The 16,499-nt window shown below is 37.2% G+C and overlaps 1 protein-coding gene across 2 annotated transcripts in view; it reads left to right on the forward strand.

The window, feature by feature from the left end:
• ASZ1 (ankyrin repeat, SAM and basic leucine zipper domain containing 1) overlaps window positions 1-16,499 on the forward strand; it is a 70,200-nt gene that overhangs the window by 33,353 nt on the left and 20,348 nt on the right. The gene's annotated exons all lie outside the window — the stretch shown is intronic.

The following is a 16,499-nucleotide window of genomic DNA, read 5'->3' on the forward strand; positions in this document are numbered from 1 at the left end:
AAAGGTGTGGAAAATTATCTACCAGGGCTTCATTCTTTCTCCTTTTTTTAAAACTTCAACTCCAAACTAGTTGCCTTTCCTTAGCTTCAGGCTGCTAAGACCTTCTGGCCACTAGATACTGATGAGTTCTCAAGCTCTTGTTCACATCCTTGCAAAAAAATCTCCTTTCCCCATTGGTGGGAAGTCCTTTGGAGAGCTCAGAGCTGAGCCCAGATGGAAGGAAGCTGCTCTTAAAAACATTGAAATTAGGAGATGTATAGACCCTGGAGAAGCTAATTGTCCATGGGTGTCCAGATTCTTAAAGAATTGGAGCTGAACAGGTGGGCTGTCATCTCTTCTTGACATTCGAAGAGTTTAGGGAGAAAAGCAGAGAAAATTCATTAGATACTTCTGGACGGAGTCTAAAGTCTTCTTTTAAACTAGAGACTCGTTGTATATGAAACTTCTTTGATTTTCCAAAATTTGTAAGGATTTCTTCCATTAAAAATATTCTAACAGCCAGACATGAGCCCTAAAGACGCAGCAGAGAATAAGAAATGTCCTTGCATCTAGAGAACGGATTGACAAAATATTTACCTACTGTAATAAAATTGCAGAAGTCAAGAGTTACAAGCCAGAGTAAAAATTAAAATTTCAAAAGGAAATCTAAATACAACATGAATAGGATTTCTTGGAATTTAAAAGGTATGATATTTGAATCCAAAATTAATGAAGGGAAGAAAAAGGAACATATGGAAGATAGATAAAGTAGTTCCTGAACCGAAAAATGATGTGAAGACTATATTGAAGAACAAACTACATATTGAAAAAAATTCCCAAATTCTGGTTTGAACTGATGAGACAGAAAAACACACGTAGGCATATATTTTTGTTAAAATATATAAGTTCTAAGGACAAAGGAAATTTGCATTAAACCTCCAAACAGAATTGAGTTTCTAAAAAAGGAGAACAAAAAGAAGAGTATGAGGACATAGTTTGGAAATACTGATCAAAGGGTAAAAAAATCAGTTAGAATAGACCTCAGTGTTCTATTGTCCAAAATGGTGCTATAATAAATAATAGCACATGAAGTGTCTAAAAATTGGTGAAAGAATAATTTTAAATTTTCATCACAGAAAAATAACTATGGGATGTGACAGATCTGTTAATTAGCTTGATTTAATAATTTCATAATATAAACATCAGAGTCCCATTGAACCTCATAAATATATATAATTATTTGCCAGGGTTTTTTTTTACTTTTTTTTTAAACTTTTATTTAATGAATATAAATTTCCAAAGTACAGCTTATGGATTACAATGGCTTTCCTCCCCGTAATTTCCCTCCCACCCGCAACCCTCCCCTTTCCCGCTCCCTCTCCCCTTCCATTCACATCACGATTTATTTTCAATTCTCTTTATATACAGAAGATCAGTTTAGTATGTATTAAGATTCAACAGTTTGCCCCCACATAGTAACACAAAGTGAAAAATTCTGTTGGAGTACTAGTTATAGCATTAAATAACAGTGTACAGCACATTAAGGACAGAGATCCTACATGATATTTTTTTAAAAATTGATTAATTTTCTATGCAATTTCCAATTTAAAACCAAGTTTTTTTTATCATTTTCAATTATCTTTATATATGGAAGATCAATTCAGTATATACTATGTAAGGATTTCATCAGTTTGCACCCACACAGAAACACAAAGTGTAAAAATATTGTTTCAGTACTAGTTATAGCATTACTTCACATTGGACAACACATTAAGGACAGATCCCACATGAGACGAAAGTACACAGTGACTCCTGTTGTTGATTTAACAATTTGACACTCTTGTTTATGGCATCAGTAATCTCCCTATGCTCTAGTCATGAGTTGCCAAGGCTAGACTTTTTAAATAAACTGGGTTTTAATTATTTTTGATAAATGTAAAACATTTACATAAGTTTCTATAGGTTCATCTACATATTATTTTTTTAACATTTATTTAATGAACATACATTTCCAAAGTACAGCATATGGATTACAATGGCTCCCCCCCCTTAATTTCCCTCCCACTTGCAACCCTCCCCTTTCCTGCTCCCTCTCCCATTCCATTCACATCGATTCATTTTCAATTCTCTTTATATACAGAAGATTGATTTAGTATATATTAAGTAAAGATTTCATTAGTTTGCACCCACACAGAAACACAAAGTGAAAAATACTGTTTGAGTACTAGTTATAGCATTAAATAACAGTGTACAGCACATTAAGGACAGAGATCCTACATGAGGAGGAAGTGCACAGTGACTCCTGTTGTTGATTTAACAAATTGACACTCTTGTTTATGGCATCAGTAATCACCCTAGGCCCTTGTCATGAGTTGCCAAGGCTATGGAAGCCTTTTGAGTTCACTGACTCTGATCATATTTAGACAAGGTCCCAGTCAAAGTGGAAGTTCTCTCCTCCCTTCAGAGAAAGGTACCTCCTCCTTTGATGACCCGTTCCTTCCACTGGGACCTCATGCGTGGAGATCCTTCATTTAGGTCATTTTTTTTTTTTTTTTGACAGAGTGTCCTGGCTTTCCATGCCTAAAATACTCTCATGGGCTTTTCAGCTGGATCCGAATGCCTTAAGGGCTGATTCTGAGGCCAGAGTGTTGTTTAGGACATCTGCCATTCTATGAATCTGCTGTGTATCCTGCTTCCCATGTTGGATTGTTCTCTCCCTTTTTTATTCTATCAGTTAGTATTATTCAGACACTAGTCTTGTTTATGTGATCTCTTTGACTCTTAGTCCTATCATTATGATCAATTGTGAACTGAAATTGATACTTGGACTAGTGAGATGGCATTGGTACATGCCACCTTGTTGGGATTGAATTAGAATCCCCTGGTATGTTTCTAACTCTACCGTTTGGGGCAAGTCAGCTTGAGCATGTCCCAAATTGTACATCTCTTCCCTCTCTTATTCCCACTCTTATTCCCACTCTTATATTTAACAGGGATCACTTTTCAGTTAAGTTTCAACACTTAGGAATAACTGTGTATTAATTACAGAATTCAACCAATAGTATTAAGTAGAACAAACAAAAAAAATTACTAAGAGAGATAAAGTATTAAGTTGTTCATCAACAGTCAGGGCAAGGGCTGATTAAGTTACCATTTCTCATAGTGTCCATTTCACTTCAACAGGTTTCCTTTTTGGTGCTCAGTTTCCACCGATCAGGGAGACCATATGATATTTGTCCCTTTGGGACTGGCTTATTTCACTCAGCATAATGTTTTCCAGATTCCTCCATTTTGTTGCAGATAACCGGACTTCATTGTTTTTTACTGCTGTATAGTATTATACAGAGTACATGTCCCATAATTTATTTATCCAATCTACTGTTGATGGGCATTTAGGTTGATTCCAGGTCTTAGCTATTGTGAATTGAGCTGCAATAAACATTAAGGTGCAGACTGCTTTTTTATTTGCCAATTTAATTTCCTTTGGGTAAATTCCAAGGAGTGGGATGGCTGAGTTGAATGGTAGGGTTATATTCAGGTTTCTTAGGAATCTCCAGACTGACTTCCATAGTGGCTTAACCAGTCTGCATTCCCACCAACAGTGGGTTAGTGTCCCTTTTTCCCCACATCCTCGCCAGCATCTGTTGGTAGATTTCTGAATGTGAGCCATTCTCACTGGGGTGAGGTGAAACCTCATTGTGGTTTTGATTTGCATTTCCCTGATGGCTAGTGATCTTGAACATTTTTTCATGTGCCTGTTGGCCACTTGGATTTCCTCTTTTGAAAAATGTCTATTGAGGTCCTTGGCCCATCTCTCAAGTGGGTTGTTTGTTTTGTTGTTGTGGAGTTTCTTGATCTCTTTGTAGATTCTGGTTATTAATCCTTTATCTGTAGCATAGTTTGCAAATATTTTTTTCCCATTCTGTCGGTTGCCTCTTCACTCTCCTGACTGTTTCTTTTGAAGTACAGAAACTTCTCAATTTGATGCAATCTCAATAGTTAATTTTGGCTTTGTCTTCCTGCGCCTCCAGGGTCTTTTCCAGGGAGTCTTTGCCGGTGCCAATATCTTAAAGGGTTTCTCCAATGTTCTCTAATAATTTGATGGTGTCGGGTCATAGATTTAGGTCTTTAATCCATGTTGAGTAGATTTTTGTGTAAGGTGTAAGGTAGGGGTCTTGCTTCTTGCTTCTGCACGTGGAAATCCAGTTTTCCCAGCACCATTTATTGAATAGATTGTCCTTGCTTCAGGAATTGGTTTTAGATCCTTGATCAAATACAAGTTGTACTTGCCAGTTTTTTAAAAAAGATTAGCATCAGACTTCTTACCTGAAACTATTAAAACTTGAAAAAGATGAAATTGTAGCTTTAGACTGAGATAAAGGCTCCCAGTCTAAAAAATCTGATTCTCAGGCTATCCTTTGCTTGTCAGGGTGAAGGAAAGGTATTCAAGGATGTGCAAGAACTCAAAACATTTTCCAAATACCTTATCTAAGGAAAATACTTGAGAAAATAACCAAACTAAAAATTAATCAGAATGGAGACCTTATGAAGAGGAAGGATGGAAACAGTGAAGAGTGATGAACCTTGATATATGTATGTTTAATGGATAGCATTAGACTGTCTAGGAATGTGAAATATGTGTGCTGAGGATTCTAGAAACAGACAAGACAAACTAATGAAATTCTGGTGAGTACTGAACTATGCCAACAAAACCCACGGGCCATAGTTTTTGCAAGAGATTGGGGGCCCCAAGGAGAGAGAATGAAATAAGAGTTACTCAAAGATTATTACTCCTAGATTGTGTTTTTGGTGCCAGGCTTCATCCTGGCCCAAACCTGGCTATTGCAGGTATTTGGAAAGTGAACCAGCTGATGGAATGCTCTTGCTTTCTCTCCCTTCTCCAACCCCCTCTCAAATAATAATAAATTTTAAGAATTCTTGGAAAGGTCTTATCCTATTATGAATAGAAGTAGGGGAGAATTAGAGTATGGTGGTAGAAGAAATAAAACAAAATCTGTCTAGAGGAAATAGATCTTATATCTAATAGAATCATATTTTACTATGAAACTGTGAAGTAAAATAATTTTCAATAGAATTCTTTTTTTAAAAAAATGGAGAAGTAGATTTATCAGATATCCAAAGGGAAAATGTAGTGAATAGCAAACAAGAAAACAGAAAAGGAATATAGTTAAGCATTACAGGATACTAAATGTGAAAGGAGTGACTTTATCAACTAAAAGAAACTGGCTTAAAAACAAAAGATAACCAAATGTATACACATACGACTGCATGGTTGCTAAATCCATTAATCAAAGTCTATTAAACTTAAAAAAAGAAATTGATAAAAATACAACTATAGCAGGAAACTTCAACATGTGTCTATCAGTAGGAAGATCTAATATATGTAGAATGTGTAAGGAAGGAAATGCACTATTACAATCTGTAAACATGGGATATGTAATAGGATATGTAATAGGTAAAGAGAAAGCCCTACCTATTTTAAACATAAGCATAACACAAGTCATAGATCATTACAGTAGTTACTGTAATGTAATAAGAGGTGGATGGAAAGATCAGGGTCATTGTCCTCAAGGAACATACAGTCTAATGGAGAAAATAAATAAATATATTTTGGCTTGGTAGGTGAACTGATAAAGTAAACAGAGTGGTGTGAGGACATAGAGGAGAGAGGGGGAATCTCTAACTCAGATTGGGTAAGGCATCTGAAGATTTAGGAACATGTTGGCTTCTAAGATGAATTCCTAGAAGTAGATTAGGAAGAAGCCTGTTGAAGAGAAGAATGAAAAGGCATAACAACCAGAGTGTGCTCTGAATATAGGACTTCCAGAGGAGAGAAAATTTGTAATTAATGAGCTGGAGTCCATTAATCTAATAATTAAGATGTAGTATAATTGCAGCAGCAGTAGAGTGCTGATTTATTAGACATGAAGGCACAATCTGGAGTTATGGTTGAATTCAGGTTTCTGGGTCAGGTAATGCATGGATGGTGATGCTGTTTAGCAAGATAGGTAATAACAAATATGTATTATAGAAGCTGATAACTTCAGATATGGATGTGTTTTCATCTTGAGTTCTGTTAGGACACCCAGTTAGAAATGATAGGTATGATTTGTAGCTCAGGAGCAAAACCTAAGCTAGTGATAACAGACTTAGCAGCCATCAATATGGTAACAAAGTCAGGAGAGATCATTCAGGCATGATTTTTATCTAGTGAGAAGGGAAGAGCATGGAGGATAGACTATATGTCCCAGGTAGCTATTGGCCTTTGCTAAACCTGTTGGATGTTAGAAGCACCAAGCAGAGATTGAGCTTCAAGATGGGTCAGTAGAGGAGCCCTGAACTCATGCATGCCACAGAGAAGAACCAGAACAAGAAAGGACTATATTTTCAGGAGGTTGAGGGGAAGCATCAGTGAAGAAGTTACAAGAAGCCTAAATAGCACATGCTGGGAAAGCCAGCACAGAGGAACAAAGCCCATGGAAAACCTTACCCCGCCTTCTGAGCAGGACAGAGGACTCCAGTTTACCCAGAAGTGGTAAGTGGGAAAGCTCATTGACCTCCATCATCATGCAGACCAGCAGCCCTAGCTGACTACAGGGGATTTCCACGATCTTCATAGGCTTTCAGTCTAGTCTGGAGAACCAGCTGCTGCCTGAGCAACCGCTTTGCTCCAAGAAAAGAATCCATGTTGTTCTGTCCTCCTTTGCCTCCCCAAGACTCAGGCCCAAGCTTCTATGGCACAGCCACTGCTAGAATCAGTTCAGTCTTAATGGTTACTAGTCCATCCCATCAACACCAGAAATTCCATGGAACCACTGATAAAAGGGCTCTGAATCCTCCAACTTCAGGACTGCTGTGTAAAAGCCCCTGGAGTCATGCTTGTTTGTTTTGCACTATCTCTGCTTCTTGGGGCTTAGAGCTGGTAGCAGCCTTACACATGCTCCTGTGGTACCTGGTGAAGTCCCTCTCGTGACTCAGGGCTCCAGGTGGCCAGGGCATCAGTCCCAGTGTCATCTTTGCATATACAGTGGGATCTGGAGACTGTGCCTTCTGTGTCCTGTAGCTCTGTGACTGGTTGCTGATGTTAACCAAGCCTGGGACAGCCCCCTCTATGTCCCATAGCATCAGGTGGGTGACTCCTACCATCACAAATCCTAGTAGAAATGATACTCAACACTGTGGGACTTGGAAACACAAATTTTTGGAAGCCCATGTGCACTGCAGAGTCACACCACTACCTCCATGAACTTCCACAGACTAGTCAATTGCAGCACACATAAACACTGCCAACATTGGTTATAGGTGACTAGATCACTTGGAGGATGATTCTGGCCTCACCTAAACCCAAATCCAACAACTACCCAACTGACACTCCACATCACATCTAAATGAAGTATTTTCCAATGAAGCCTAGTCCATCAGGAAGAAGCAAGTGTTAAACCAGATGTGCAGACATCAACATAGAGACACAGGAAACATGAAGAAGCATGACACCTCAAAAGCACTGCAATACTCTGGAAATAAACCCTGAATTGAAGGAGATCTGTGAAATTCCAGGAAAAAATTCAAAAGAATGGCCCTAAGGAATCAATGAGATGACAGAGAATAGACAGATAATTTAAAGAAGTGAGAAAAATGACGAATTATATGAATGAGAAATTCAAACCCCAAAATAAAAGGAGGCAGGAAATAATAAGGATCAGAGCAGAAATAAACGAAATTAAAGCATAAATTTTAAAGAGTTGAGTTTTTGTTGTTGTTGATTTTAAGGGATGAATAAAACAGATGAACCTGTAGCCAGCCCAACAAAGAAAAAGAAAAAAATGCATAAACCTTGAAAGCAAAAGGGTGACATAATAAGTGATAACCACAGAAAAAGTATCATAAACTATAAACAACTATTTGCCAAAAAATTAGAAAACCTTCAGAAATGGGTAAATTCCTGGACACATACAATTTACCAAAATTAAGAAGAAAGAAAATCTAAGCAGAACAACCAGTAACAAAATTGAAGCAGTATCACAGAATCTTCCACCAAAAATCCAGAAACTGAGGAATTTGCAACTGAATTCTATAAAATATTTTAATAATAAATAACTCCAATACTTCTCAAACTATTACAGAAAATCAAAGAAAATGGATCTCTGTCAAACTCTTCATACCAGCGTTACTCTGATGCCAAAACCAAACATGAACAGAACAAATGAAAAAACACTGTAGACAAATCCTTGGGGCCAGCTCTGTGGCGTAGCGGGCTAAAGCCCTGGCCTGAAGCACCAGCATCCCTTGTGGGTGCCGGTTCTTGACCCGGCTGCTCCTCTTCCTATCCAGCTCTCTGCTGTGGCCTGGGAAAGCAGTGGAAGATTGCCCAAGTTCTTGGGCCCCTGCACCTACAGGGGAGACTGGGAGGAAGCACCTGGCTCCTGGCTTTAGATCAGCACAGCTGAGCCGTTGCAGCCATCTGGGGGTGAACCAGCAGATGGAAGACCTCTCTCTCTCTGTCTCTACCTCTCTCCATGACTCTTTCAGACAAATAAAATAAATCTTTGTTTTTTTTAAAAAAATATTCTTGATGAATATAGATGCAGAAATTTTAAACAAAATATTAGCAAGCCCAATTCAACAGTACATTGAAAAGGTCATACACCATGATTAAGTAGGATGTATCCATGGATGCAAGGATGATTCAGAATTTACAAATCAATAAATGCAGTGATTCACATCAACAGAATGAAGAGCAAAAACTATTTGCTTATCTCAATAGGTGCAACAAAAGCATTTGATAAGATTCAACATTCCTGAATGATTAAAAACTCTGAACAAATTAGGTGTAAGAGAAACATAATAAATGCTCTATGACAAAACAATAGCAAGTACACTAAATGAGGAAAAATTTCCTCTGATACAGTATAAGATGAGGATGTTCATTTCCATCATTCTTATTCAATATAGTAGTGGGAGTCTATGTAAGAGCAATTAGAGAAGAGAAAGAAAAGGCATTCGAATTGGAAAGGAGATCAGAATATCCACAGTAGGAGATAACATGATGTTTGTACACAGAAAAATTTAAACACTTCAACAGAAAGCTCTTAAAGCTTGATAAACCACTTCAGTAAGTTTTAGGACATAAACTCAACATACAGGTGATGGTAACATTTTAATATCATAAAAATCTTTCTGAAAGGGAAATCAAGAAAGCAGTCTTATTCACAGTATCTTTAAAAAATAAGATATTTAGGAATAATGTTAACCATGATCTTTACAATGACAAGAATGAAATCAATGAAAGAAATAATAAAGGACACACACACAAATGGGAAGATATTCCATGTCCATGGATTGAAAGAACTAATATGGTTAAAATGTCTATACTGCCCAAAGCATTCTACAGATTTCAATGCAATCCCTATCAAAATACCATGACATTTTTTAGAATAAAGAACCCTAAAACTCATGGAATAACAGAAGACACAGAATAGCCGAAAGTGATTTGGAGCAAAAGAAATGTAGCTGGAGGCAGCACAGTACCTGAGTTCAGAATACTTTAAAGCTGTGATAATTAAAACATGGTGCATGCATACTAAGAGATGTCTGCACAGCAAAGGAAACAGCAGAATGAGGAGAAAACTGACAGAATGGCAGAAAATATTTACAAACTACTTATCTGATGAAAGATTACTGTCCAAGATATATAGGGTCCTAAAAAAAACTCAACAAAAAATTAATGTAGTTGAGAAGAGCAAAGGACATGAAAAAAATTTCTCAAAAGAAGAAATACAAGTGGCCAACAAATATATGAAAAAATATCACTAGCCATCACAGAGATGAAAATCAAAGTCATGAGACCCAGTCATCCCATTGCTAGAAATATACCCAAAGGAAATGAAATCAGCAAGTGAATTACCTATACCTTCATGTTTATAGTAGCTCCAATTGTAAGTTAGTGGCAAAGAGGGAGAGATGTCAGTTACCCTGGTTTAATCAATACACATTATATGAAAGTATTAAATGCTGTGCTATACTCTGTAAATATATACATTTGCTAAAGAAATGTAATTTTTTTTAAACTTTTATTTAATGAATACAAATTTCCAAAGTACAGCTTATGGATTGCAATGGCTTCCCCCCTCCCATAACTTCCCTCCCACCCGCAACCCTCCCCTTTCCCGCTCCCTCTCCCCTTCCATTCACATCAAGATTCATTTTCAATTCTCTTTATATACAGAAGATCAGTTTAGTATATATTAAGTAAAGATTTCAACAGTTTGCCCCCACATAGCAACACAAAGTGAAAAAATACTGTTGGAGTACTAGTTATAGCATTAAATAACAGTGTACAGCACATTAAAGACAGAGATCCTACATGATATTTTTTTAAAAATTAATTAATTTTCTATGCCATTTCCAATTTAACACCAGGTTTTTTCTTTTTCTTTTTTTTTTTTTTTTTTTTTTTTTTTTGACAGGCAGAGTGGACAGTGAGAGAGAGAGACAGAGAGAAAGGTCTTCCTTTTGCCGTTGGTTCACCCTCCAATGGCCGCCGCGGTAGCGCGCTGCGGCCGGCGCACCACGCTGTTCCGATGGCAGGAGCCAGGCGCTTCTCCTGGTCTCCCATGGGGTGCAGGGCCCAAGGACTTGGGCCATCCTCCACTGCACTCCCTAGCCACAGCAGAGAGCTGGCCTGGAAGAGGGGCAACCGGGACAGGATCGGTGCCCCAACCGGGACTAGAACCCGGTGTGCCGGCGCCGCAAGGCGGAGGATTAGCCTGTTGAGCCACGGCGCCGGCCAACACCAGGTTTTTTCATTTCCAATTATCTTTATATATAGAAGATCGATTCTGTATATAATTAGTAAAGATTTCATCAGTTTGCACCCACACAGAAACACAAAGTGTAAAAATACTGTTTCAGTACTAGTTATAGCATCACTTCACATGTAATTTTTTAAAGATTTATTTATTTATTTGAAAGTCAGAGAGATGAGAGAGAGAGAGAGACAGAGAGGTCTTCAATCCGCTGGCTCATTCTCCAATTGGCTGTGACGGCCGGAGCTGCGCCAATCTGAAGCCAGGAGCTTCTTCTGGGTCTCCCGGGTGGGTGCAGGGGCTCAAGGACTTGGGCCATCTTCTGCTGCTTTCCCAGGCCACAGCAGAGAGCTGGATCAGAAGAGGAGCAGCTGGGACTAGAACCGGCACCCATATGGGATGTGGCGCTTCAGGCCAGGGCGTTAACCTGCTGTGCCACAGTGCCAGCCCCCAGAAATGTGACGTTTTAAAAAGTAACTTATTAAAAAATAATTGTGAATAAGGAGCAAGCAAAACCAAATTGCAGTGGTTTGAAGAGAGGAAAGAATTCTTTAAATCGTAAGAAATAAATACCAATAAAATTAATATTGAAAACCAATGTCAATAGCACACATAGTAAACATGTCACTTGAGTAAATCTGTTAATTTAAGGTTTTGTAACCTCATTGAGGAGGTAATATGATTGCCATTTCATTAAACTGTAACTGGCAGGAAACTACAAATTTTACAATTTCTTGTGAATGTAGAACCACTGAAAGGCCTGTTTCAAAATTGTCCTGCAGCCTTATGGAACATATCATAATAGCTGTTTAGAAGCTAAGCAGTGCATCATTTAGATAATCTAGACACTGTTACAGGAGTTTTCTCTTACATTCAGCAAATAATAACTTTTCTCAGAAGTTAGAAACCATTGCAATACTTTTGTAACATTTTACGGTAGTAATTTGAAGCTTTTTAGGAAGCAAGCCATATAATGGATTTCAAAAAGCTTCTGGAAAGTTAATATTATGAAAAAATGCATGTATTTAAAAAATTATAACAAAATTTATCCTTTAATTCCATTTTTCCATGGACTCTCTGAAGTACTGTCATCCTATTTTAGTATATTTGTTAGGAAAAAAGAAGCATTTGCAGTATAGCCATTCATATCCATGTTAATTTATAATAGCAAATTATTTCCCTGTAAGTTGCTGAGATTCCAAGAGAAATTGATGTCTAGAAGAATTTCAATTTTTAGTTCAATATCAGAAAAATTTCAGTACATATTCAGAAAACTTCCATTTTAAGAATAATATTCAAGCAAATGAAAAACATTCACAGTGTTCATGACACCTCTGAAAATTCTGCCAGAGTGTCAATTCCTTGAGATTGTATTGCAACCCTGTTTTTCACTGGGGTCCCTAGTTCTGTCATATTATGGAATTAAATTCTGAAATCTACCCCATCTGTCATGATTAAATATCCAAAAATTTAGAGAACTCTAGATTTCATTATATCAGAATAGTTTACAAAAAGAAAATTTTGGGGGAGACTATTGGAGGTTAAACACTCAGCCAAAATAATATCTCAGTCATATATCAAATGTTTATCCTTTAACAAAGAAACTTCTTGCTCCTCAATCTGTTTTCTTATCTGTAAATTGGCAAGTTATATATATTTATAAGCTTATTATAAACGATTTATGAGATACCTAGCACAGTACAACAGGTTTTTATTTCTTTGAATTAATACTCAATGTTGAGGTTATAAAATATTGATGATGTAGGTTTTCATAGGATTAGACTTCTGCAGATTATTAGTAAGTTGTTATGTCATTTTTTAAAATTTATTTGACAGGTAGAGTTATAGACAGAGAGAGAGAAAAAGAGAAAGGTCTTCCCTCCGTTGGTTCACCCCGTAAATGGCTAATATGGATGGAGCTGCACTGATCCAGAGCCAGGAGCCAGGTGCTTCCTCCTGGCCTCCCATGTGGGTGCAGAGGCCCAAGCACTTGGGCCATCCTCCACTGCACTCCCAGGCCACAGCAGAGACCTGGACTGGAAGAAGAGCAATCAGGACTAGAACCTGGTGCCCATATGGGATGCTGGCGCTGCAGGCAGAAGATTAACTAAGTGAGCCATGGCGCTGGCCCCATGTCATGTTGAATAACTTTGTACAATTCTGACTTATGAGTTTGGAAAGTTAAAAAATAATTATAAATCATGTTTGCAATATTCCATAAGAAATACACATAATTATAGCCTTAGGATAGAAAAGAACAAAATATTGTATGTTATTGTACTTAATTTATTTTAATAATATTCTAGTGGCATTAACTACTTGAAAATATTAAAAAAGCACTTTAGTTTTTACTTAGTTATAAATCAAATACTGTTATTCTATGTAGATGACAAAATAAAAGTAATTAAGGTAGGCATTTGGCATCCCATATCAGAGTGCTTGGGTTCAAATCCTGACTCTGCTCCCTGTTTCAGCTTCCTGCTTATGTGCTTTGTGGGGGGCAATAGGCGATGACTCAGGTTGCCTGACACCCATATGGGAGGCCCTGATTGAGTTCTTGGCTCCTGGCTTCTCCAATTGGGGAGTGAACCAGAGGATAGGAACTTTCTCTGTCTCTGTCACTTTGCCTCTTAAAGCAAATACATCAATATTTTTATAACTTTAGTAATCTATAAATAAGCACAAAATATTTACTGAGATTCAGTAAGCCTTTTTGGATCACTCTAATTCTGTTAACAGAGAAGTCGTACTCAGTGTAGAAATTAATATTATTTGAGTTCTTAGTAATATATAAGTGAGTTGAGAGATTATGCCACTATTACTGAATAATTTGTTCAGAAAAATATTTTAAGCTGAAAATATCTTGTGATCTGGAAACAAGATTTTAGCAGTCTTAACTATTCAAATCATTATAAAATTCATTGATATGTGCTCACACTACAAAAGAAATCATAAAACTTCCATTTCATGTAAATAGTCTTCAAGTTCAACCATCTTTGTTCTACGTTTGTTCTCTGGTTGAATCAGCAACAGCAGCAGTAACAGCATCTTACCTGAATGTAAGCTCCATTATGGCAGTGACTTGGTCATGTATATTGTATATGCTGTACCTCACATACTAAGAATAGTATGTGACACATGTGAATGCTTAATAAATACATTTTAAGTGAGTGAATAATGACATTTATATGTGAAGCTTTTCACATATATTAATTCTTCTAACACTTCTTGAATTGTATTCTGTTATCTTCCCTAATTTATAGATGGAGAAGTTGAGGCATCTACAGTAGTTTACTAAGTGTCACAGCTAGTAAGTAGTAGAGCTGAAATTAGAAATCACATATTTTGATTCCAGGAGTCATGCTTTTAAGTAGTGTCCACATTTCTTCTGGTAATTAAGATCTGAAGACCTAGGGATAGGGTACATATTTGGGATCCAAATTATAAGTGAGATAATGACTGTAAGTCATGTATATACAGACCTATCAATTTACGTGTGTGTGTGTGTGTGTGCAAGTGGTAGGTTTATTTCTAATAAATAGCAATACATGTCTCTGTTTTTATAATTTACTATTATAAATTATTTGAAAATTAATTTCCATTTCATATTATTCATTGATATTATGTAGAAATGCAGTTTGATTTTTATTATTGATCTTGTATATTGCAACCTTAGTAAGCTTTTTATTAGTTCAAGTACTTTTTTTTAAGATTCTGTCAACTGTTCTACATAGATTATGCTGTATGCAATTTTGCTTTTTCTCAGTCAGGACACCTGTCTCTTCTGTTTTTTTTTTTTTTCCTTGTTTTATTGCACTGACTAGAATTTTAAGCACATTGTTAAATAGAAGTGATGAGAGCAGATATCCTTATTTTATTCCTGATCTTGGGCAGAAAACGTTCACTATTTGTTTATTAAGTATGATGTCAGCTGTGTTTCATAAATGCCATTATGAAGCTAAGAAGGTCCCTGTCTATTTTGACATTGTTGTGAGTTTTTATTAAAAGTGGTTGTCAGATCCGGCTCTGTGGTGTAGTGGGTAAAGCCACTGCCTCCAGTGCCAGAATCCCGTATGGGTGCTGGTTTGAGTCCCGGCTTCTCCACTTCCAATCTGACTCCCTGTAATGGTCTGGGAAAGCAGTAGAAGATGGCCCAAGTCCTTGGGCCCCTGCACGCACCTGGGAGACCCAGAAGAAGCTCCTGGCTCCTGGCTTCAGATCAGCACAGCTCCTGCCATCACAGCCATCTGGGGAGTGAACCAGCAGATGGAAGACCTCTGTCTCTCTGCCTCTGTCTCTCTTTAACTCTGCTTTTCAAATAAATGAATCTTTTAAAAAAATACCAGTTCAATTTGTTTATACATCTAGGGTTATTCAAGTTATTCATTTATTCTTGAATGAGCCTATTTTAACTTGTTTCTTTTGAAAAATTTGTCCATTTGATCTAAATTGTCAAATTTATTGGCATAAATTTGTTTATAATGTTTCCTTATATTTTTAAAATTATTTATTTATTTAAAAAGCAGTGTGACAAAGGGGAAAAATTGAGAGAGAGAGATCTTTCATCTGCTGGTTCACTCCTCAAATACCCATAACAACCAAGGCTGGGCCAGGCCAAAGCCAGCAGCCTAGAAATCCATTCAGGTTTCCCCACATGGGTTGCAGAAACCCAAGCAGTTGGGCCACCATCCACTACCTTCCTAGGTACCTCAGCATGAAGCTGGATTGGAAGTGGAGGAGCCAGGACACATACTGGCACTACACTATGGGATATAGACATCCTAACGAGTGGCCTAACCCACTGCACCACAACATACATCCCTGCCTTATACTTTTAAAATCTACTGATGTCAATTCTCTTATTCCTGATACTGGTAATTTGTGTCCTCTCTTTTTATTCTGATCAGTCTAACTGGAGGTTTGCTAATTTTCTTCATCTTAATAAGGATTTAAGCAAGATGTAGAATTGAGCAATGTGAAGTTTGGGCAGGTAAAAAGTAAAGGGAACAACACTTAACAGTGTCTGAAAGGGGAAGAACTTGGCATTTTCAAAGAAAATAAAAAGTGGAAGAATGGAGAACAGTTAGGATGCTATTGCAATAACACACAGGTCAGAGAAAGATGATGGTATCTTGGACTACTTCCATGGCTAATGAGGTGATGAGACATGTTCTGATAAGAATATATTATGAAAGTAGTGCCAGTAGTACTAGCTGGCGACTTATAAATGGAGTGATAGAAAAGAGTCGTGAATGATGCCTACACTTAGTCCTGGGTGATATGGTTAATTGTGGCTTCCTGCAGTAGGGAAGATTGAAAAGAGATGTGGAAGGAAGTACAGTAGAAAAGAGACACCATTGTGGATTCAGTGAAGAATTTGAATTATCAATTGATGTAAATTTTTCATGTTTGTATTTTTATGTTTGGTTACATTGTTCAGGAAAATTGATTCTCACATTGTAGTGATTGTCTGTCTAATGAAGCCACCAAACAGGAGATATTCAAGGTAGAAGAGGCAGTGTTCTGCAACTACTTTAGCATATAACTTCAAATAAAACATTCAAATCTTACTAGAAAATAGAGGAAACAGATAAATGTGTGAATTGTTTTTGTGCTACAGACATTGGTGTGAGATGATCAGATTCAGGAGATACCTTACATTAACAAGCCTTATAGAGGAAACATTGTGTTTGT

The sequence above is a fragment of the Lepus europaeus genome, chromosome 1 (genome assembly GCF_033115175.1).
Source record: "Lepus europaeus isolate LE1 chromosome 1, mLepTim1.pri, whole genome shotgun sequence".
Taxonomy (NCBI): Eukaryota; Metazoa; Chordata; class Mammalia; order Lagomorpha; family Leporidae; genus Lepus; species Lepus europaeus.